General features: G+C 45.4%; 1 protein-coding gene across 2 annotated transcripts in view; it reads left to right on the top strand.

Moving 5' to 3' along the window:
* Positions 1-336: 336 nt before the first annotated feature.
* mecom (MDS1 and EVI1 complex locus) overlaps positions 337-24558 on the top strand; it is a 90251-nt gene continuing 66029 nt past the window's right edge. For both annotated transcript variants that reach the window (XM_070828825.1, XM_070828824.1), the window contains exon 1: positions 337-417. The gene's annotated coding sequence lies outside the window, so the exon portion shown is untranslated. The remainder of the gene's footprint in view (positions 418-24558) is intronic.

Here is a 24558-nt window from a genome sequence, read left to right as displayed (position 1 = left end):
CATTGTAAAGACAACCTGTTGCCTCACATGTGACAATTACCCTCACGTAGAGACTCTGTTTATTTCACAGGTGATGGTGACGACGAGTTTGCCCTTTACCCATCCGACATCTTAGACGATGTGTGCGGCTCTGATGGCGACCCTGCGCCTTCTTCGGCCCTGGCAGAGGACCCAGCGTCCCCTCCGCTTTCAGATGATGAGGCTTCACCCCAGGACCCCTTGTCATTCCAACACCCGAGCATCTTTTTACCCCAAGAGGATCTGGCCATTCCCCTGGACTTTGAACTGCGAGAGTCAGCAGTTCCAGACGGAGGCTTGGGCATCTGGAGCCACAGGAGGGTAAACGTCGGGGAGCGCTTTGGACCGTATGTAGGAGAGCACAGGCCTCGTCTGCGAGACCCCACTCAGGGCTGGGAGGTAGGAACATAATAAATGAAGAAGTGTTCAATTGCATGTTCCTAATGTGATCTAACGTAGAGTCTCAACCTTCAAACACATAGAAGTGAGTGTTTCATTAAGTGTACTGCAACTGCTAAATATCAAGAATTCAGAAAACAGGTATTCGTTGCGGTGGCCACCAATGTTGGACAAGTTCCTTTCATAATATAATGTACTACATATTAGAAGGTAATTCTGTTTGAAAGTAATACATTATTTTACACTAATACTGTCTGTGTAGAGTAATGTGTTACTGATTACACGACTTGATTACGCTACTTTTGCGTTACTTCCACCGCCCGGCACCGAATCTATGTCCGACTGGCGGATGTAGGAATTGCGGTGCACTGAAGACAGCTTGTCCAGGATCGCTCGGGGGGCCTGAGTCCTTGTGATCAAGCTGTAGGTGGTGTAAGAGCGCATGTCCTGCATCACGGTGCACCGCAACCAGCCCCAGATCGGTTTGGAAATTTCAGGTGGTAACGTGTTACATGACATAGTAAGTGTAATAATGTCGTCGAAATCCTATTAGCAATGCGTTATATTGCTTTGTTAGTGGTAAAAGTAATATATTACCATAACACTTTACTTTTGTAACGCATATCACTTAACACCGCTGGCCATTGTATTTTTCAATGGTTTTGGGATAGATTACATGGCAGCTCAAAGAAAAAGAAATTTCCTGTGCTTGTAACAGAGCGGCTTAAGCTTTGGTTCAAGTATACACACGAACTAAATGCTGTTATGAGGTTTTTCTCCAACAGCAGTAGCACACTTTCTGACAAGGGGGGGGGGGGTTTCCTTGGCCAATATACACTGTAGCATTCACATCAGTCCTGGTTTTATTTTCTCCCATGTCGTCATGTTCACATTTAGCCCAGTGACCACAAGGCTGTTGTTGCCGTTTGTTGCCCAGTGATGTAATGTTAGCTCAGTGCCACTGAAAGAAAGGGAGTCGAGGTTGTGCTCTTAACTCAATTAAAATGAAAAGCCATAAATCCCTTTTTCATCCCGGTTAGGGACCCAGTGCGGCCATTGGCAAATCACATATTGGTCAGCGGGCACAAAAAAATCGAAGGCAGGGTCACAGGACAAGGTCAAAGGTTAGATGTGGTCTCCGTCAGTGTCAGGCAAGTTCGGTTTTATGGAGCAGGAATAAGGGGCTGACAGAGTATCAGCCGCATTTAGTCTCCCAAAATAGATCCTCTTTAATTTGGATATGAGGATTTACTCTTTCACTCTCAGGTTCTTTGTCCCTTTGTAGGACCGAACCAAGCTGATTGAGAATTGCTGACCGTGCAGCTCATAAAGCGGGAAGTCAGGTTTGAATAAAAAGATGATTCAAAACGGCATCGCTTCTCTTACTAAAGTCTCCCTTACCCCTGAGCTCATTGTAACTTTACAGCCGACTGAGAACGTGTTGGTTAAGTATCAACATTCGGCTCATATAAATAGTTTTGGATTTGGACTGGTGCTCGTTGGGTTTGCATCATAGAGCATTACTCCAGCCCATCAGCTCTGACTCAGTGGTTTTGGCCTAGACCAAACCAAAATAAATTTCTCTGTTTTTTTTTTTTCATTCTGGACTACATTTCTCCAACTTCTCCCTCATTATCAACTGCTGGGTGAGACGCAATATATAAATGTCTTCTAAATTGAAGTGAAGAAAAACTCCTCATTTTTGCCCATTTTCATAACACAAAATCTTAATAGAAAGCCTCTGTCCCTCCTGAAGAGATTTACAGCCGGTTGAACAAGCTGCCTGGGTTATTCTTTTTCCCAGGGAAGGAAATAAAGGAAAAAGAGGTTTCATGAATTTTAATCCGGTGGTAATTTATGGGGAGCTTGAATAATAATATGTATTTAAAAAGCTAAGGAGCTAGGATGTGAGCGTGCATATATATGTGTGTGTGTGTGTGTCTGGGGGCAGGCGGGTGGGGGGACTGAGGGGAAAGATGGGATCCTGGCGAGGCAGCACTGTATCACAATGTTTAATTACCATCCTGACAGCGAGCCATAACTCTTTCCATTAAGTAAATAAGTTGTAAAGAATTTATGATGAAATGCCACATTATTCAGAATGGATATTCAGTGATGACATCCCTCTGCATTAAATATGGTAAACGCCATTAAGCCCTCCTGACCCTCCCCCCGTCTCCCATGCCCACCCGTTTACCATCCCTCGCCCATTGCTCAACCCCCCCTCCCCTCCCGCCTGCAAACCGTCAATATGCCAATAAGCCTGCGGAGGGTCTGTAAAAATAAAATTGATTTGGTAAATGTGAGTTAAGATAGATATGTTTGCTTTCATCATCAATTCCTTGCGGCGCGGCGAGGTGATGTCACCGACCGGGGAACGCTAAAGTGGCGCTCCCATCTGGAGCGTTTGATGGAGGGCCCTGAGCGGCCCAGGCCAGTGGTGACAGACTGGGGGAAGTTTGTCACCAGGGAGGCCACCGCTCCTCAGCGCCATCACCATAAATTTGGGGGCTTTATTCATAAAGGGGAAGAGTGAGTTATGGGGTCCATGATGCTTTATGAATACAGGAATGGTGACTTATGGGAAAGATAGCTTCAGTAAATAAGAGGTAGAGAGGCAGCAGTGAGGGGTCTGTCACCCACACTGTCGTATGCAGAAGTGGAGTGCTGACTGTGCCAGTCGTCATATTCTCAGCAGTGTGCGTGTCTCTGTGAGCGTGCATTCATGTATTTGTGTGTGTTTGTGAGCTCAGACCTGTCTATTAGTGAGTGCTGTGTTAATAATGACTAATGTCTGTTACTAATTTAATAGCTTATGTTAAAGCTGAGGTGTTAAGAAAATTAGTAAGAACAGCACCTTATCCAAAAAAAAAGGATTTTCTCACAGGGGATGCGAGCAATGGAGATGGAACAAAGTTGGGTAAATAAGATATACGAAGACGTTTTACATATTGATGTTGTTAAATTACCAAAAGCTTAGCACTTGGTCTTTTTTCATTCATGTAACAGCTCAAATATGTCTAATAATAGAGGAATAGGTATGCTATTTGTTTTTCTATATTCTACAATTTGACTGGAATAATGAAACTAAACAGGAAAAACCATAAACTGCAGAATACTGCATTTCATCTTTCATGTGACAGAGTAAGGATAAGGTGAACTCCACTTGCCCACAGTATTTGCATGTGTTTCTCCATGGCGTCCTTGAAAATACACTTAACGCCTGGATGCCCACCAGTCCATATTCTGCTGTCTCTCTCTCTGAGTCGTTAAGCACATTGAAATTCAAACTCCATTTGTGTCTGTCCTCTTCTCAGCAGCAGCAACAATAAGACAGAGAGTTAGACTCCGGGAGAGAGTTATCCAGCACTCAATGAGCCTTTGGGCTCACCCAAACTCGCAGCCCCACGGGATTATGGGTCCTGGGCTTAGAAAGCTGGGTGCCTCCTGCTGTAGGAGCGATGGGCGGAGCAGGTTAGGGGTGCGAGAGGGGATGGGATGGTGAGAGGGGCGGGACAGGGGCGCTTAGGGCCTTTGTGCACCTCTTGAGTGAGAGGCGGAGGTGGAGGTGGAGGCGATAGCGTTGGTGGTAGTGGTGGTGGTGGGGAGGTGGAGAAGGAGATTAACAGTGATGGTGAATGGGAGTAGAGGATTAGGTGGCTGGGCAGGGCTTTTCCGGGCTCTGCCTGTCTCCTGAACCTCCTGGTGATGAGAGGATGGGAGGATGGAAGGCAGATGCTTGGCCAGGAGGAGACCCATCATTTAAACTGCTGTCAGATGAAAATCTTGCATTTCTAAAGAACTACTGAGAAGAAGAAAAAAAAGGAAATTTGCTTTGCTTGTTTGTAGAGTTGGATCAGATACCTTCAATTAGAGATTCATTTTGTGACGAATCTTTAGCCTGTAGAGACTTCAGTTATGGTTACGCACATGATTCGTCATATTTACAGCAGAAACAGCAGAAATAAAAAAAAAGCCTAACAAGTTGAACTGTAGTTCAACTGTTGCTACTGCTTTTGTCGTTTTGCCTTTTACATGTACAGACGGTGTGAGCTCTTGGAAAGTTTGATCCTGGAATTAGGGTTTTGTATGTCTGTGCGTTGCATGTGTGTCCGCACACCTCTTGTGTGTGCATGCGTGTATGTGCGTGTAAGACGGAGTGTGAGAGTGCGGATGGAGGGCGTTTCGAGAGGGCGTGTTTTTTGTGCACGGATAAGCCGCTGTCCTGAATGAATGCAGATGTCTCTGGCTGGCTGTCCGCCTGTCCCCTGTGCACTGACGGCCCGTCACCTCTCTCTGTCACAGGGAGAAAGAGCCACTCTCAGTCCTGGCTAAAAGCCCCTTAATCCCTGAGCCCCTGCCACATCCCATCCACTGTCAGCGGAGATGGCCCTGCCCACAGCAGCGCTTAGAAAGGCAGGCGCTAGGGATGAACCTCTCTGTCACTCACGCACCTCTCAATGGACACACATCTTCACGTTTTCACACACACACACACACACACATATAGTTTTTAGAAATTCAAAGTGAACTAGTCCTGCGTCTGCAAAGGCGATGTGAATGGCGGTTGTCAATGCATTGTGCTGCATGAACACAACGGCTGCGCTGACATCATTGTGGGACCTGTTTTCTCTCATGAGAAGAGCACTAACTCGCCGCTGAGACACCGGGTGCCGGTCACAGCATACACTTGGGTCTCATTGGCACTCAATGAATTGTAAAGAAGACAATAAACACCATTAAAATGTGTTGTGTCCGATCTGATAGTATGAGGAGGGAAATGTGTCACCGCGTAGACAGAATGTTCTGGACAAGGGACTGTTTGGTTGTTTGTTTGCCTTATGAGAGCTGTGCTGCTGGGGGAACACATATCCTCTCATTTTACCTTCTTTAATTGTAAATACAGCTACGCCTCTGAACCGTGTCAGACTAGTAGTAGTGCAGACATGCAGGTAGGTAGAGGGTAAGATGACTTCTAGGGGTTAAAGTAAATATGGTAATGGGCACAAGGGTTTTGCTGGACTTGGATGAGGACCAGGGTTTAGTGGAGAATAAGGACTTTGGCTCACAGGCCTGAGGGTGCAGGACAGACTTGGGGTGACGTGAGTTTTCTTCTATCCTGCTGTATACTTTTCAAGGTGAAGGTCATGTCATTTGCCTTACCCCACTGTCTTTCCTCAACTCATCCATACTTTACAAAAATGGGAGAATGCTAGAAATATTGTCCTTGAATGTAATTTGTAATTTTGCAGAATCTTTCCTTTCTGGCTTCAAACTGACTTTATCTAAGTCTAATAAGTCTAAAACACAGTGGGCTTTCTATATCAAATCAAGTACACTTTTTATACATTACTCCCACCTATCTCACAGCAGCCATAGTCGGTGTTTCTAAGACCATCAGTTGTATAAAACAGCTTATGTATAGTTTTCTATCTAGTAGATTCAAGAATTGATTGGATCGAATTGTTCCTGCGAGTGAATATCGTGTGCCTAAACCTGCAGGACTACCAGAACACCCCTGGCCTCTAACTTGCTTCACATGGTGGAGAGTGTGCAGCCTCCCGTCTGTTAAAACAGCCCCATAATGGCCTCGGCCGCGTGTGTCTGTGTCTGCTTTTGTCTCTCCTGGTGTCTACGAGGGAGATGAGCTCCCCATTCAATGTAACTGGAGCTTGATTGTCTTGGAGAGGAGTGATGTCCATTCAAAATCCCAAAGACAAAACAAGCTGGGGGTCCGTCTCTCTGCCTCTCAGTTTATTGGTAATCCCTTTCTTTGGGCTAATCTGTTGTTTGCTGGTGCTGGTGTGTCTGTTTGTTTGTGTGTTGGGGTGGGGGGTGGGGTTGTTGTGATGTGATGTGAGAGGAGCAAGAGTAGATGAGGCACATTCATGAAGAGAGAGTGTGAGATAAAGTCTGAGAGGATTCCCCTTATATGAGTCTAAAGTCAGTCCAATCCTCCACTTTGTCCGGAGGCTTCTCATCTCTCCCAGATAAAGAGGGCGAAAAAAAAAAAGAACTATACAAATTTCTGATTTCCCCCTCATTCCTTAGCACTGAAACACCCCCTGACCCCCACCCCATCATCCTCCACCTTCTCTTCCTCACTCCCTCCTCCTCCCTCTTTCTCTGTCTGAGTTCCCAGCAGGGAGGGGAAGCTAGGTTAACTAACTGAACAAAGTCAGAGTGAATTGCAGAAGGACAAAGGCGGGCGTGAGTGGGGGCTATGCCAGTTGGAAGGTGTAGCCAGCAGCACAATACCAGGTGAAGGAGGCTCACGTCAGGGGTCCATACAAGCAGGGCAAAGGTCATGGGCCTTATTAGATCTGAAGTGAATGGACGGACTTGTTTGATTGAGGAAGGAGGTCGGGAAAAGGAGGGATGAGGAAGGAGGAGTTCACCTGTTTGAAAAGCTCAGGCGGGGGGCATGTTTCTCCCCCCCATTATATCTGACCTGTCGGGATTCAGACAAAAATCTGACTAGCTGATAGCTCATGGTGAGAGTCACAACACACACATAACACTCTCTGAGCTGAATGGAGAGGGCTGATCTGACCGGAAACACACGCAGGGCAAACTCAATGACACAATGACAAACGTCTAGACAGCCATGTAATAGAATTTATATGCAGGTGCATTGACTCATCGGCGGGACATAAATGCTACTGCCTTGTAACACATATTTACATCATCTATCCTCAGCTGTTATAGCAAACTCAATACTGCTGAGGAAGATGTACAAACAAGCTTCAAAGCCGCTGTCAGAGCCATTATTCCGAAGACATTCCTGTGTTATTAAATGATTTACAGAGAAAAGTAAAAGAAGAAATGAGAGAGGAGGGGATGGCATGCAGCGAAGTTTGCCAGCTTGAATTAAATTCACCACAAGAATTTAGATTTTTATGTTGCCTACCAAATAGCCGCAAAGCTATTTTTAAAGGTTAGATGTTCCGAGTGAACCTTTGAGTAAAAAAACGTGAAACATCCTCCCGTTCGTTTGCAACTCTATAAGCAGCAAATGTGGTGAAAGTACCGAGGTAACATTAGGAGGTGGAGTAAAGGGAATGTGCAAGAGCTACTGACTCCACCCAGGCCAGGAGCACTCGAATCAAACACACCTCGTCAGCTGTTGACAGAGCTCCTCTGGCGAAAAATACCAAAAAAAAAAAAAAAAAAGTGCTATTATTCACTTGCACACAAGTCAGCACTGCATGTTCGGAATGTGCATGCGTACTCACAGTTGCCCACAAATATACACCAACATGGTAAACCCTTTAACTTTATAGACACACACACACACACATATACACACACGCACACACAGAATGTGCCCCCTGCACTCTGCTAAGATAGGACTGAAAATGAGGGGACCCCTAAACAGTGCACAGGAAACAGAGGTGATGAATTCCGTGTGCGGGGCCTCGTAGCCAGGTTCATAGATACCTTATCTAGGGGGATTGATAGGGGAAGGGCCTTCCTTTAAAACACTCTGCTGATTGTTTCCAAATGTCTTCTCAATGGGGAGGGTTAAAGAGAGGGAGAGAGCGCAACTCAGGGGCAGAGCTTGCAGGCTTTTTATTGGTCCAGTCCAGGGGAAATAGAGAGGGACCAGAAACTCTGTCCTGGCTTTCCTGCCCCGAGTTGCTGCTAGTGCTTAACTACCGGTCAGATCGCATTACCCACCCAGTAAATCTAAGTACCGGTTAACGCAAATAATCAAGAGCTAATACTGCTCTACGAAACCACTTTCTCTGTGTCTGTGGTCAGAGCTGCACAAACAGGCACAAGCCGAGGCCCTCTGTCCTCTTAGCCTCTGCCAGACTCTCTCTCTCACGGCTATTATAACACACACACAGTCACAATCCCCATATGTATCCATGTATCCCGTATGGACTGTGCACTTCTGTGTGTGTAATGTGTGTGTGTGTGTGTTCATTCACATGTTTAAATCTCTCTCCTGTCTCTGCGCTGCAGTTCAAAGGGTAATGGAACGGTGCGGTCTGGTTTGAGAGCTTATTATTGGGTTAAGCGCTAAAAAACGCAGGCCGGGCCACATTCAGACCAGTAACACCGTACCCCACTTCCAATTACTCCGTATTGCTGCTCCAATTAGAGTGGAGCAGGTCCAAAACCAGAACTGAGAGCTGCCAGGTTTAGAGAGAGAGAAAGCAGAGGCTCCGGGTGGCAGTAATGAGGTCTTAACCCCGACTTCGCTCTATTATGTCATAATGCTTTAATTCGAGCCATATGATAGGCTGCTGTGCACTCTTATGTTATTGGAAAGTCAATATTTGTGAGCTGGCCCTGTCCGTTCCCCTCAGATGTGGCCTGGGAGTAAGTGCAAAAAAGCTGATGTCTGAGGAGCACATGATTGACAGAAGGGGAGCCCACATCAGGTTCCTCGGTGAGGGTATTGCATGTGAGGTGATGGCATCCTGTTCCCTTACACAGATTATTAAATGATAACATAAATACCAGGAAATATGTCTACCCCAGCTGATGGATGCTTCGGCCTGTATAGTACTGTGCCACAGTCAGAGGAAAGCTGACACACGTGCTCAGTTAGCCAAGTGACATTTTGAATGCTGGAGTTTTGCTTGTAATACAGTATTTTTACATCGTGGTATTAATGCATAATTCAGACCTGAGCACGTCTTCCCTTATTGTGCTTTACACAACGCTGCACTCCTGCCCACATACCTGAGAGCAGCCACTCACAGCGGCATCACTTTGCAATCAAAAGCAGTTTTTCGGCCTACTGTTGTACGCAGCGCCAATTAACTAACAGTGTATTTGTTAATAATTTGTACAGTGTTTGAAGGTCACATTTTAAATTAGTGTGGCTCTTGTATTTAATGGGGCTAATTACCATGGTAATAACCCAGGATCACACCCAGGTCAATAATTGTTTTGTAATTGCTTTCAGGTTGCATAATAATGATACAGTCCATCAATTTCTGTCATTGTGTAATTACAATAGGGGATGTTTAATTATATGCAGAATACACATGCATTCCTTTTTAAATGATGAAAACTAGGTAGTAGATATGTTTTGAAAGAAGGGACAAATTAGCTGTGCCTGCCTCTGCAACTAAGATATAACAAGATCAGAATAATGTGAGACTTGTTTTTTTTTTGTGGAGAACTCATGGAAAACGTTATTGACTAATGGTACACATCAGCCACAAAACGTAACAACTACTACACTCCTGCAAGTGTGCTCTCTAAACTGAACTCTCAATGCTGCGTTACAGGTTACATATGCTGCAAATCAGACTTAATTTGTGTTCTGCAGAGTTACATTTCTTGTTTACACCCACAGTGACTCCAGGAATGTTATTCTAACTACATTACAGCAGCTTTTGCAGGGTATCTTTTTCATACCCAGCATTGTTCATTGTTTGAAGATGTAAATTGAGCAATAAAAAGGGAATACTTATGGGATATATTGGATTAGACGTACACTCATGTGTTTTGTATTATAGTTTTCTAAACTCTACCATTGGGCAGGGGGATTGAGTTCTACACATGGCAGTCACCCTTAAACCCACAGATAAATGCAGGTCACTCATCCGAAGATGGTGGGGAATAGATAGTGTTTCCCCTCTTGGAGGGGAGGGGAGGGGAGGGTGGGTGAATGGGATGAAAAAAAGGGACTTAAAACACGCTTCTGCATAGCGACTGAGGGGCTAGTGTGTGAGAAGATAGGATAGGCAAAACTAGACAACTAGACAGGGTGAAAACAAGAGTGATAGATGAGGCAAAAGAGAGACAAAGATGGATAAAGGGGAGAGAAGAGTACAAGAGAGAGGGACTAAATCAGTCAGAGTGAATGAAAGAGAGGCAGAATGAGCTGAGGAGGTGGCGAGAGAACTCGATGTCCTGTCTCTGGTACGTGCCGAGGGAGACAGATTTCCCGGTGGAGTGTTCCCAAGTGTCCCCCTGCAGTCTGTAATAGGATTTTCCAGGCTACAGCAGGTAGTCTGTGAGGGAACTTTGTTCGTCGGCGCTCACAGATAAGGGTTAATGCAGCCCAAAGGTTCCTCCACTATGCAGGGCGCTCTGGGAGTCTGTTTCTCCCTCCTCGTCGGCCTGCACTGTCAGCACCAATCCGTCACAAAGGATTTCTTCCTGCAGAACTCAGTGGCCATTTCTGACATCTCCAACAAACTAATTGTTGTCTTCAGTCCTGGCAAGCCCTGTGAAGTCCTAACGAGTTAGCGTCTTCTGCACAGAGGAGAAAAAAATTGCAAAATCAATTTCTCAGCCGAATTACGCTTTGTCATCAGCCCAAAAAGAGGAGAGGAGAGGAGAGGAGAGGAGAGGAGAGGATGCCAACACAGACCAGGCCAGAGTTTCTGAGAGCAGGGTTTGTGTCATCCGTATTGTCTCCTCCAATTGCTCTCTTTCTCCAGGCTGTTTTATTTCTGCTTCCCTTCCTTCCAAGCCACTTTATGACAGGCATTGTAATGTCTTTAGAGTTCTGGGCAGCCTCTGATTGGGCCATGCAGTGCTTCTCTCTGGCCCTGAGTGACAGTGGGACCAAGTCCAACCACCACCCAGGACACAGAGCCATAAATCATCCTGCTGGCACCGGGCTCCACTTCCTGAACAGCTACCAGTTCCTGCAGGGGACAAAAAGGCCTTTGTGGGCTTTAGACAGCCAGAACTTCTCGTCTCTTTGAGGATTCTGAGGTTTATGAGTGATGCTTAGAAAGATTGCAGGGAAAGAGAGAGAGAGTTTACACACATGCTTTCTCTCTCTCTTATTAAGTCGGTTTAATAAGGCTATGACTAAAGTACGGCTAATAGCTACTGAATGTGAACACCTGTTGAACAGCAGGTCTTGATCAGATCAGCCACTGTTTGTGTATACACATCACCATGGAAACCTCCCATTGACGTTACTTCACTAAGATAAAGTCATCAGCCTTCGGTTTCTGCAGGAGCCCAACTCGGCAATTTCATCACTGTGTAGTGATGTGTGAAGGATCAGACTGCCAGAGCTGCAGGGGCCCTCGCCAAAGGTGGCCTCCCTCCATCCCTCCATCCCTACCTCCCTCCTTTACATTCCTCATTTCCACCAGTCTCCGTCCTCCCTGTGTGTTTGGATGGCTCCACCTCACTGTCAGGCTGTGAGGGACGGCTGTTTTCCTTGCAGGCTAGATCAAGACAGGAGATTGGCCCCAGGGGGCCCGAGGATGTGAAGCTTCTGACACGTCCCGTAAATCTAGGGTGTCCCATCTCCACTGGTCAATCTGCGCGCAGCAATGAGAACACCAATGAGGCGTGAGGATGAACATTCCTCAGGCCGTTCTCACACACAAACCCCCGGGTTTTGCTTGGAGAATAATACTTTGCTGCCCCTCTTTCCTGACTAGCGAGCTGTCCACCTCAGCAAAAAGTCTGCCTTTCCACCCCTGGTGAAGTAAGTCCCCAAACTCCAACCTTTTAGCTGTTAGAGTTTTCACAGGGAGGCTGCTTGCTTAGAGTATGGTCTTATGTTTGTGTTAAATGATAAATCTGAGATGGTGTGTTATTCTAATGTCTACAAGAAGCAGTTGTAAAGTGTCTATGTTGACATACTTAATTCCCATAATCCTCTGCCATGTCTGTCTCAGTCTAATAGCACGGAGCTGGCAGAGCACCTCAAGCACGAGCAGAATAACACATACTGTATAGACACTGTATACACACATATCCTTGCACGTACACCATTAGACAGAATATTACTCCCATGTGTGGTGCTATGTGTGGGGTAGTTATATATTTTGCCTCTTTTAATGCATTTCAATTCAAATATGTACTAATGCATTTCTTATTCATTCGCTGGGACTGCTGCTGTCACAAAGCACTCATGAAAATGCTTGCGAACACAAGTATCAGGTATGAAAATGTTTTTCTTAATAAATGTCCGGTCCATTCTTTTATTTGTGTGTCTGGCGGGGAAATTTGCAATCCACCAAAGAGAGACCAAAGAGACGCACTGAAAAGTAGACTGACCAAACAGCAGGCTGGGCCCCGGCTGGGTTCAGCCCGTGTGGGCCCTTTCCTGTTCTCCCACCCAGCCATGTTGGCCACGTTATCCAGATTTTTCACCCAAATGGAAATGCAGCCTGTCATTTCCACGCAGCCTCCAACCGCTCTGTCTGTCCAATCCGTCATAATGCGCCGGCGGCCGCGCAAATAGGCCTGCCACTCTCACTGTCATCTGAGTAACGGATGTCCCATCGTTACCACGGGGTGGGACCAGGCGGCACTCAGGTCCACTTTCGCTCCTCCTCATTTTTCCTCCGTACTCCTCCCTCTCCCTCCTCTCACGACCTCATCCCAGTGATGAGTCCTTTGGACCTCTCGAGGAGTTGTGTATTTTTCTCTGTGTGCGTTGAATGCTCGCCCCAATCTCCCACCCCATGCACCAATCTCCCATCAAGAGTCAAAAGCAGTGGTATAATAGGAGCAGGGGTGGGGTGAAATAAATTGTGTCCTGGACTGGTAACCTAACAGCCATCATAAATAATGTAGACCTATTTGAAGGGGAAGATGGGGCATTAGAAGCTATTTACACTGCAGGAGCCATGCTATCGATCAGCCCAGGACGTCCCATAGATAAGAATGGGGTGATGTCATAGTTATTTATGGTGATTCCTGATGGTAAGGCTACAAAAGGGATTTCGTGGCGACAGCATCATCAGTTTTTGGGGGGTACGGGGAGCATGATGCATTCTGTCATCAATGGAACAATCAGAAGGGTGGTTGAGGGAGGTGAGGTGCAGCAGTAGCATGCCTCTGACATACACATACCAGCATACACACACACACACACACAAACACATTAAGACACATGGAACCACATGGACAGTGACAACCCAACCTGCACACACAAATGTTGCACATGCATACAAACACTCACACACACACACACACACACACACACACACACACACACACAGAGCTGAGATAAATGCCACTGGTGTGATTAGGGTCCATAAAGAGAGGTGAGAGGAGATGGCTCAGAGGAGATACAGTACATCTCTGTCTTCCTGCTCCACACACAGCAGCACACAAATATAGAGATGGCAATAAAACACTGGCTCTCCACTGCTGTGCTGGTGTGCTGTGAAGTGAGCCAAAGGCCGTATTCAGTACGAATCTGAGACAGAATTACCATTCAGGGATCACTGGTCGGGTCACATAAGTACATGAACCTCAGTTGTGTTAGATGAGAATTTAGGAACTGGAGACTGGCTAAGGTGTGCCTTGGGATTTGACTCGATGTCATACATACTGTAGAGGGAGAAGAAATAATGGGAAGACATGTTGAAAAAGAACTCTGAGGTAATTACAAATGCAGCTATTGGTCACCTATTGCGGCGGTCTGACAGTCAGCACTGTGGTATGAGAATGTTCGAAGCAACATGAGACCGCTAACAGAGCTCCAAGTCGTCTGCTCCGCCTGCTGGTTTATCACTTTTAAAACTGCTAAATTATTCCATACAAAATAAACGCCCTCTAAAGACAACTTGTGCTAAACTTCATTGATGAAGAGGAACTGTGGTCAAATCTACGGAAAACATGTAGATGTATGGGAGCACTCCATTGTAATTTTACTTTTTATTCAAGTTTTATTCATCGTTGTCATTGTTATGTAAGCTAAAATGTTATTTAAAGCACTAGATGTATTTTTTTCATACAGCAATAGAATATAAAACACTTTTAGAGTGTGGCAACAATATTCAATTATGTCTATAGTGAAATATTCTTGATTCAAAACAAAATATATGATCGCTTCAAAAGTGTTTCCATTTCTGTAATTAATAACAAAAACCTTGTACACTTAACGCGCCAACTGACCATATAGAAACACTAAGGGACCAGAAATTGTGTGCAGGCTTGCACTTTGAATGACACCATAATTACAGTGTTGGGATGCAGCAAACACACATATACAGTACATCAACAAACACACTTTACAAGCCGTAAGCTTTAAAAATGGTTGAAGAGAGGGTAGCGAGCGAGAAGGGTAGAACTACAGAAAAAGAGAATCCCAGAGCTGAGGGAGGTGTGGTGGGGCAGTGGAAAGAGGAGAACAGGAGGGGAGTAAAAGCTGGCACGACTCCACAGTGTTTTCTGTCGCTGGCCCCACAGAGCAGGAACATTATTGTGAATATTAGTTCAGAACTTCTGGCACCCATCCAGACACCGGCCTCTGCCTGTGCAGGGGGGGGGGGGGGTGTTAGCAGCAGGGTTCAAGCCCCATCATACACACACACACACACACACACACACACACACCACTACTGCCATTAACCACCGCCCCCCCCATCTCCTCAGCACACTCAAGACTAGAAAGGCTCCACAACAACAAGATGTGTGGAGCCTAAAGTCCTGCCCAGCCCTGATAACAAGTCCCAGCTTTTTAAAAATAAGCAAACACATGTGGCCGTTTGATGTCCCCCTTATCTCTGTTAACTTTAAATTCTCAGAGAGTTTCTCCAGCGAGATCAAATTCCGTAATTAATCTGCTCGCTTTTTTATGAATTATTTTTGAGCAAAACTTTTGCTCAAACTCAAAAGCTCACAGCTGTGTCTGCGCACCAGTGGAGTTTCCGGCAAGCGTCTTTCATGCTGCTAATGAGAAAGTGGCAGAGAACACTTGGAAAGTCTGCTGGACTCTGTAAGGACTTCTTTTGCTTTGAAACGCTCGAGTTGTGTGGTTTTTCTTGGATGAGTGGTGAGGAAGTATACTGTATGATGATTTGTGTGTTTGTCATAATAGGGCTCAGCGCTACTCACAGTTGTCCGCTTGCCTCCAGGGCCCGAGGGCCCAATCAGACAGCATCTCTCTCAGATTGCTCATCAATTGAACCCTTGTTTGTGTTTGAGTTTCATTGGAGCGGGACGCAATTGAGCTTAATGAATACTGGGTAAGACAGTGACTTCATTAATGAGTAGAATCATGATAGTGGTTCAGGAGTCAGCGGGTTAAAAGCACTGATGCCACTGAACAGGCAGATAGCAGCCTGGCACAGAGTTGAAATTACAGAGAAACACAAAGAGACAAGCAGGAGTTAGGAGCAGTGGAGAGGGCACCTCCCTTACAGGGGGAGAGGAGGAGGAGGAGGAGGGTGTAGGGTCTATTCAAGAGGAACAAGGAGGCACAATGCATCAGGGTCAATGCTGGGTCAGCAAAGTCCATGAACTGCAGGGTACAAGTGGTGGCAGGCAGCAGTGAGACTGCAGAAGATAGACAGGTGAGCTGTTAGCATTTAGCCGTTAGCCTTTTTTTTTAATGCCAGAGAAATTAGAATGCAGTAAGGAGTTTGTTTCCATGCTCAGCCAAGGGAGCTAATGTGTACACCCATCCACGCCAACATACAATATAGAATTCTAGCTGCCTTTAATATACTCTGACTGTGTGCATTAGTACACGCGTTTGTGTGTGTGTACTTAAGGGAGCGCGTTTCTGGAGTGAAGACATTTAAGGGGTTTGTTAAGACCTTTTGACAAAGCCATCGCAAAGGTCATGTATCTATAAGTATCTCTTTGACCTGTCACCCATGACCCCTCAGCCCGTCAACACAAGGGACTTAGAGAGCCGGAGAGGTGTTGCCATGGTAGCACGGTACCATGGGTCAGTGAGAGGACAAATGAGATATATGCTTTATATGCATTGTATTTTTACACACGTATAACCTCATGTGAGTGCCCAGATACACCTGCATGCACAAGTGTGTATTTCAAGTGCCGTATGTGTGTCCTTTAGCAGAGAGCGTGGATACCTGAAACATATTTGTTGCCCTCAGGAGCAGCACATTCATTAATAGAGGGCACATTTAGGTCTCTACTGCACTTTTACCCATAGAAACAACACCCCCTCCGCACGGTCAAAGAAGCCCAATAAGGATGAGTCGTTGGGCTCACAGGTCTCTATCCCACCCTGCCTTTGGGGAGGAGGGGGCAGGAATTAAGTCGAGGTTTTGTCTCTCACCCTCCTTTTGCTGGGGTACCCCCCGCAATAAATCTGGATCTGGTAAATAGCCCATGAATAAAGGGAGATTTTATCCTCGGTGGCACAGGGAAGATTTAGTGGGCAGAGGCAGCGTCGCCTCTCTTCTGAACAACTACAAAGTGGTCACTCAGCGAGCCTTAAGAGGCATAAAAAGCCCGCGGTAGTTCATTAAATCTCCAGCATGAAGATGGGACTGCTGCGGCGGTGATTTACGGCAGTCAGGTGCATATAGTGGCAGTGGCACTCAGCCCCACCTCTCATTCTCTGTCTGTCCCAATGAGGATATAACTGTTGTTGGGAGACCCACAAAGAGAGACAGGGACGCTGGGTGAGAGAGAGAAATGGTTGGAATGAGAAAGGACGGGGAGACAAGAGTGGATTTTTTCAACCCTTGTTTCTTTTTGTCATAGTGTGAATAAGAGCAAGAGATCATACCTGAGTCTTTTCTTTGATTATGGGCCGTTTTCAGCGTGGTTCCAGATGGATGTGTTTGAGGAGCAAAGGAGAGTCAGAAGCCAAAGTAACTGCTAACTGGTTGTTTAGTTTTGGATAAACATGGAAACATGAGTCTGGCAACTTTATGTGCTTTCACTGTCATCACTTTAAATGTTTCTAAGCCATCTATTTCAGTAACCCTTGATCCTGATTATCTCTGGTAATAAACATTAGTAATAATTCACATTATGACCTGTCCTGACGTGAAAGCACTTTTGAAGTCACATTCAATGCACCAGTGTTCAACATCACTCCACATATACTAGCTGTGTGCTCTAGTTGCCTGGTTTGTGTGCTAATAACTCCTCACCATTACGATAATACCTTTTGCTACGTATGCGATACACACATACATGCAAATATTTCCCTCCCTCTCTGGCTTTACTCTGACCTTGCTGCAGTCACTTCACCTTCTTATTTTCCAGATGAAATAGCAAGTCACACTTTCTCACCTTGAGGCATTTGCTGTGGAGTTACTTAAGATGGGGAACATTAAATATTTGTTTCCAGATTCTTTCTATCAATGATAGGACCTTCACTTACTCAGCCCTGTGTTTGTCCTGTTCAAATATTCACACAGCAGAGACCGAGGCAGGGACCTCAGATAGAAAATGCCGTGCGTATCAATGTAATATCAGCCACAGGAGAGTTTTTTTTTGATAATGCTGTCATGGAAGTGAGTGATGTTTTGATTTGTTCCGAACATGTTCCAGAAAATCTGAGCAATTGTCTATTAGTAGCTTTCAGAATCACATTAACCCTTCACAACAAGATGTTGCTGAATTAAAACGATGTTTGTTTCTTATTGTGGGTGAATTAGAGTTTATTCATTCCATCAAAAGTTCACAGTATGCAGGCCAGGTACTAAGAGTATTTCCTGTGTGAATTTACCTCAGACTTTGGGCATCACAACAAAATGTCATCTTATCATCTCAATAGTTTTCTTGACGTTCACTTCTCGGTAAACTTTTACTGTTTACACCCTCGTCCTTTTTTCATTCCTGCCACTGATTCAGAAGGTCAAAGCAAAGCAAATCTGTTAATCTCTACGCTGAAGGACAGCATAAGGGCAGATAAATGCGTTTTACCAGGGGAGTACTGGACTATGACTCTCCAAATAGGATGATTTAGAGTTGTATTAATCAAATTCAGAAATGTCAAGTTTCTCCTTCCTTTATAGAGTTCCTCTCTTTCTCCCTATATCTCTCCTCTTCCCTCCCTGTCATTCTTGCTCTCCTCTCCTCTCCTCTCCTCTCCTCTCTACCCTTCATCCACCTCTCTTTCTCTCTCTCTCATGTCGGTATAAAGATGTAGGGCCTGATCAGTGGAAGCTGATGTCCTAATAGAGAAGTAATGAGAATAGATCTGCTGGCTGCCTGGCCGTCTGCGTGTCCCGGCGTGCCGCTGTGTTCAACCACTTATGAAAGACATGAGGGGGAGAGTGCGATGTGCTCTGGCCCTTAGCACAAAGATAATATTCACTGTTTTATCCACCTCTGCCTGACAAATGACTGTCATTAATCAGCAGCCAGAAAGTCAGCCCTCACCCTGTGTGTGTGTGCATGTACGTGTGTGTGTGTGTGTGTGTGTGTGTGTGTGTGTAAGTAGTATAAAATTGATGTAAATGCAGAGCTTGGGCCTTTCTATTTGTCCAAGGAAGAAATGCAAACATGAATCCACAGACACGTACACACCCTACAGATTTTGCTATAGATAAAGATAAAGAACATCCACTTATTGGGCTCCTAGATAGATTTAGGTTCACCTTCAAGCTGTGTGGGCTGTAATGTGAGTAATAGAATTAAACAGAATAGAAGGAGAGTAGAATCCAAGAAGTGAGAGGGGGGAAAAAAATCAAGTGTTTAGAACGAAGAAAATGCAAGAGGGACAAGTGGGAGGGTAATTAAATGTGGAGGTTAACGGGCACAAAGGGCCGGTGTGAGGGCCGGTCGTTGGCCCTCTCAGTAGATGAGGTGGCGGAGAGAGAGAGGACCAGAGGAGGGCCTTTGTGTGAATGAATGCGTCTCACCCTCCAATGTTATCATGATGGTGAGTCATTAATCACAATCTTGACAAAATACACAGTGACGAAGAATCACACACTTGGCGGCCAAGCGTACATGTGAACACACACACACACACACACACACACATGCACCATATACAAGGACATACAAGCATCCAGTGCTAACTTGCACAAAATGTGTGCGCACATGTTTGTATAGCTCTCTAATTCACCTGCTCCGCTCAGAGACACACTTCTCATCCCCTGTGGGACACAGCAGTGGTTGCCAGATAAAACCTATACAACAGCGAGGCAGAGTAAATACAAAGCTGCTGGAAAAGGCCCAAAATGTAGCTCAGAGTAAAAGGATGCCCGTTCTGATTTATTTTCCATTTATCTTTACCAAAATGTCGAAGCATTCTTTATGCCACTGCCCTGCAACACCTCACCTACACAGAATAACAAGCTACATAAAATTCTTTACTAAATCAAATTGCTGTAAGGGAGGTCTAAGTAGTTTGCTATGATAGGACTTGGCAGCTAAGAGCTGTTGGCCTACAGAGCTGGTATCCTACACAGAGGCTCCACTCTCCGAGTTGGCTCTTAGCCCCGGTCCTTCCCTCTGGCCTCAGTCTGGCCTCGGTCTGGGCCTGCTTGTCCCCGGTCCTGCCAAACCTCCACCACATCCCCTAGGAGCATCACTGCATCTCTGATCTGCACCACTCTGCTGCGCTTTGCCAAGAACACACTCCAGCTGCCCAACCAAATCCAGGCATGACCTGACAGGCACACTGCCCTGACTGTGAGCAGAGGCTAACCCCCAAACACAACCTACCTCCTCCTGTGACCTTCTTTTTCTTCTTAGATTTCAAGGCCCGATGCTTATATTTTTATTTATCTCCATCTGCTGCTGTTTCGGACGCTGCTTCACACACACACACACACACACACACACGCATTCAACCCAAAGTCATTTGACACTGGCAGCCCTTTCACTTGCACTCATGCCAATAACAGAACAAATGACTTTATGTTGTGTTGCATGTTGTCATAGTGAACTCTCTTATGCTCCTCATTTACAACTCTCTCAGACTCTTTTTTTCCTTCGTGTCCCAGTAAGTGAAGAGAGCTCTTTCATCTGCTTGTATCCCAACTGAGGCAAAGGTCCCACCTTTCCCATATTTTGCTTTGCTTTTTTTTCCCCCCTTCTCTCAAAAACAAAATGACATCTGAATGAATGGTGGAGAAAAACTTTTTTTCTTGCTTCAGATGAATTGGTTCTTACTGCTATTGTGATTTTACCCTTCGTTTTGGTAAAAATTGTTCTGCAAATTAGTTCCAGTGTTGCTATATAGCAGCCAAACGTGGCCACATCTTATAGTCTCTGTGATTTTTCTCAACTATTTGCAATTTATTCTGGACGTGTTAAGTTTAGATCTGCAGCTCAGAAACTCTTTTGTCGTCTTTGGTCCGCTGTCTTTCAGCATTTCAGGATGTCTTAACTCTTCTCAGGTAGGCTCCTCCAAATTCAACCAGTCCAGCCAGTCGCGTTGCTTTTGAAGTGGCTCCCTCTTTCTCTCTCTTTCCTGATGTCATCCCATGAGATCACAGAAGCAGCCCGGAGCGGGTAAGCCCCAGCTGGGATATGCCCACCAGGGAGCAGCCTGCTGCTGGAGCAGAGCCGTGGCAGCTAAGCTGTTTAGCATCAGGAGACCGCTGAGTGACTGTAGTCACTCACGGGAGGAATCCTAGTCCCTGCTCGGAGTTAAGCAGCGGATAGAAGAAGCCGTTCAAAAATAGAGACAAACGGAAATGGAAGCAGCAATGTGAGAGGGATGCAGCTCTGTGCAGTAGCAGTTTACCTTTGTGCAAGAACAGTGTGAACCTATTCAGTTCATCCAGCTACTTCTGGTTTCTGATTCGACCGTTAGTGGTGTTTTCCAGTGACTTGCTGCAGTGCATGACTTGTATGTGTGACTCTCCCTGCTCTCTCATCCCCTCTGTTTCGCTGGGCTCACTGTCCGCCTCTCGCCTCTGTTTGTGCGCCCGTGTTTGTGTCCGTCTGTAAGCCAGTGTCCTGAGAAGAATGTGCGGCCTCCACATATGAGAGCATTTAACAAGGCTGTAGCCGTCGTGTTTAATAGTTCTGGTGATGATAATTGTGGGCTGCGTGATGGCTTGCTCGTTAAAGCCAGTGCAGTAAGAGTGGATTTCAGGGCTGTAATTGCAGCTTGTTAGGATAATGCCAATCAGGAGCTTTGGCCCGGCTCAACGCCCATGTGGAGTCACTGTGGCCCTGAGCTCCGAAAGGCCTTCACGCAGGCCCTCTGTAGTGCAGCAGCATCCTCTTTTAAACAAAACCATACAGTAGACATATTTTATACAGCATGATTTTTTTATTTTATTTTATTCTGTCATGTGGGCTTCATCAGAGCCATTTTTTGAGGTTTAAGTCATATTTTTTAATATTTTCACTTGCTGGTTTTATTCCCCAGTTCTTAGGGGATTCTCAGGATTTTACTTTATTGGCCCACTTAGCAAAATGCCTCAATTTCTATTAACTCTTAAACAGTCAAAGGGGAGATTTTGTACATTTGTCTGATTTAATATCAGTTTGCTTTATTTAACAGTTACAACCAAATAAAAAAAAAAGCACATTTTTGATTCACACTGAGGCAAAATGCGGTAAAAGACCACATTCTTTGATAGATTTAAATATCCCCAGCACTAAAAATTGATGAAAATTGCTTCCTCGTTTATTTTCAAATAAAATTTGCATTTGGGCTGGCATTGTTTTATCCAGTGTGTCATGTTTGAGAGTCTGAGTCAGAGACATGTTTAGCCAGGCCTGGAAGTGGAAGCTCTGATGTGGCCTCCGTCCCTGCGTGGGGGTGCTCATGGCTAGTGTATAATTTAAGATTTCTGGTGAGCTAAATAGCACTCTAGCTCAATAGCCATCAATATGGCTGCTTGTAAAAAGTGTCTGGGACCAGTTGGTGGCTGGCTGGCTTGTTAGGTGCTGGGAATGTTTGAGGCAGGTGGTGGAGGGCCAAGGCCAAGGTCCATATGGATCCGATCAGTGAACAGTAGTGGCAACTTATGGGGTTTTGTTGCTTTATTCCAGCACATGGTGTCCCTCTAGTTCCTTCAGTCAGCAGCTCTGTTTCTGTGCATGTCTGGATGTGTCTTTTTGTCTCTCCTCCGTTACGTCTCACTGTGTTTCTGTATTTATCTATTTGTTTTCTTTCTCTCTCTGATCCTATAATTCTAATCTTTCTTTTTCGTTACTTCTCCTTCAGGCTTTCTTTTTCATTTGATAACTATATCAAAATGTCATTTTGTTTGAGTCACACAACTTGAATAAGTTGTTTGCATACTTGTGTTTAATGTTGACAAGTAGATCTGCAGCTTCACCGAGAACTATCTAAGTAAGTAAAGTAAAGAATGAAATCCTCTTGCTTTCCAGACCGCCTGACTTTTAATCACAATGTCATGTTTTCAAATGAGCTAAATGAATCCCTTCTCCCCTCTTTGTCTCTAACCTCAAATATTTACTGTTGGCGTTGTCTGTTGGCGGCGGGTGAGGGAGCGGGCTGGCGGGGCTGGGTGGGGGTGTTGGAGGAGCACAGAACTCTGCAGTGTGTCTTGGCCAGAGAGGGAGAATGTGGGCCCAGCTCAACCCAGCCCCGAGGGCCTGAGTGTGTAGCCGAGCTGCTTAATTGAGATCTCAACGTGACATTGAGCGCTTGTAAATTACAATGTGCTAGCCAGACAAGCTAGAGGAGCCTTCATCTCAGCAGCAGCCCCACAAACATATGGTATGTGTGTTTGTGTGTTCGTGTGTAAGAGTGTGTGTGTGTGTCTTCCTGCTTGTCTGTCTATGTAGTTGGCTTACTGTTGTACGTGCTCTTTTTCAGTCATTATCTGTGCCTCGCTATTCTTTCATATGGCTGTAAAAAGTTAGTCAAATATCTGATGCCAGTTATTGCAATCATGTAAGCCTTTCCTACCCTCTTTCCTCAACCACCAATCCAATCGTTTCGGTTAAACCTCCCTCAACAACGTCACGAAATGACCCCACCCACTTCTTCTCGACACTCCTCCCATTTTAAGGCCTTTATCAACACCCACAAGTTGATTTAAAAATTGTCATGAAACTTTAGAATTAATGAATCATCGTTGTATTATATGATTTTTTTTAAAAAAAGGTAGCAATGTTGAAATAACAGGATCAGACAGAGTTATTAATACAGGAGAGCAACCAACAACCGGATTAATTAAAGCAACAACAGGCAGGTAGAGAACACGCATTGAGAACAGTTGTGAAGTTAACCCTAACCCTACGTGACATCTACATGCACTCTGGCACACACACACACACTTTCACACACTAACAGGCTACAGGAGAACCACAAACACACACAGGCACACATGCATGTATACAGACTTGTCAGTCAAGCAGGGTGACTGTTTATATTTAGAAGTTGTAATGAGTGTGATGTCATTTCTCCACGCTCCTGAGAACAATCTGGCAATCTGGATTCTGTCAATCACTCTGTGCCTGCAGGCGTTAGCAGAGCGAGGTGGGTGCTTGTGCATGTGTGTGTCTGTAGGGAGGGAGGGAGGGGGGGGGCACTTGGAGAATGTGTGTGCATGTGTTAGTTTAGTTTAGAGGTTATGATGAGCAACTTTTTAACAAAGGCCCAACATATGAGCTGCACATGGTGCCTTATTTGAGGAATGGGCTTCATCATTCTCACCTCATCACCGCAGCAACTGCGCTCTAGCACACACCCACACCCACACGTACCCACTCTCCAACACACAACCTGACATGTTCACGCTTACCGCTCCACACATGTACAGGTCCACCCTGCCGTTCACACGCACAGCTGCACGCACACAATAACACACACATTCACTCACCCACAAACACCCGCAGTGCCCCTTCCCCCTCCGCGACCACTGGAAAGGATGGAAATTTGTTTACTTTTTACATTTTTCCCATGCTGGAGCTGACAGGAAATGTGTGAAGGAATCTTAATGGACGCTAATGACACTGACCCCACTGTATGTGTAAAAATGGTGTGATTTTCCTCATTGTCCGAGATTTATTGAGTAACCCCATGCGGTAGGTGAAAAGGGGAAATAGGAGACGCTAGTCATTTCATTTGGCAACAACAAACTCTGCACGCGTACATCTGTTCTTTGAAATACTCTGTGTCTCAACCCATGCTCATTAGCATAATAAAACAGTAATTACTGATGACTTTCCTAGAAGTTGCTTTGCAGAGATCGAGGCGGGGCGGAAGGAGGAAGATTGTTGAAGTGCGCAAGACGAGCAAGAGACTACAAAGTGACCAGCCAAGCGCCCGCCACTGTGTCTACGTCCTTGCTCTTTTTGTCAAGTGCATGTTAATGTATTAATGAAATGCAAAAGGGGGGGGGGGGGTGGCATCCATATAAACGGCTAATTAAAATAATGAGGAAGGAAAAAGCATGTAGTGCAGTGTCACTATTGATTAATTCATTCATAAAGAACGGGCGGGCACAGCGGGCGTAGCCCCCTGACAGACCCTCCACTTCACAGTGTTCCCAGAAGTACTCAAAGAGAAGGAGGCTGGCGGGAAAC

This window comes from Pempheris klunzingeri, chromosome 4, assembly GCF_042242105.1.
Source record: "Pempheris klunzingeri isolate RE-2024b chromosome 4, fPemKlu1.hap1, whole genome shotgun sequence".
Lineage (NCBI taxonomy): Eukaryota > Metazoa > Chordata > Actinopteri > Acropomatiformes > Pempheridae > Pempheris > Pempheris klunzingeri.
The sequence above is the reverse complement of the archived record's forward strand: the minus strand, read 5'-3'. Positions and strand labels throughout refer to the sequence as shown.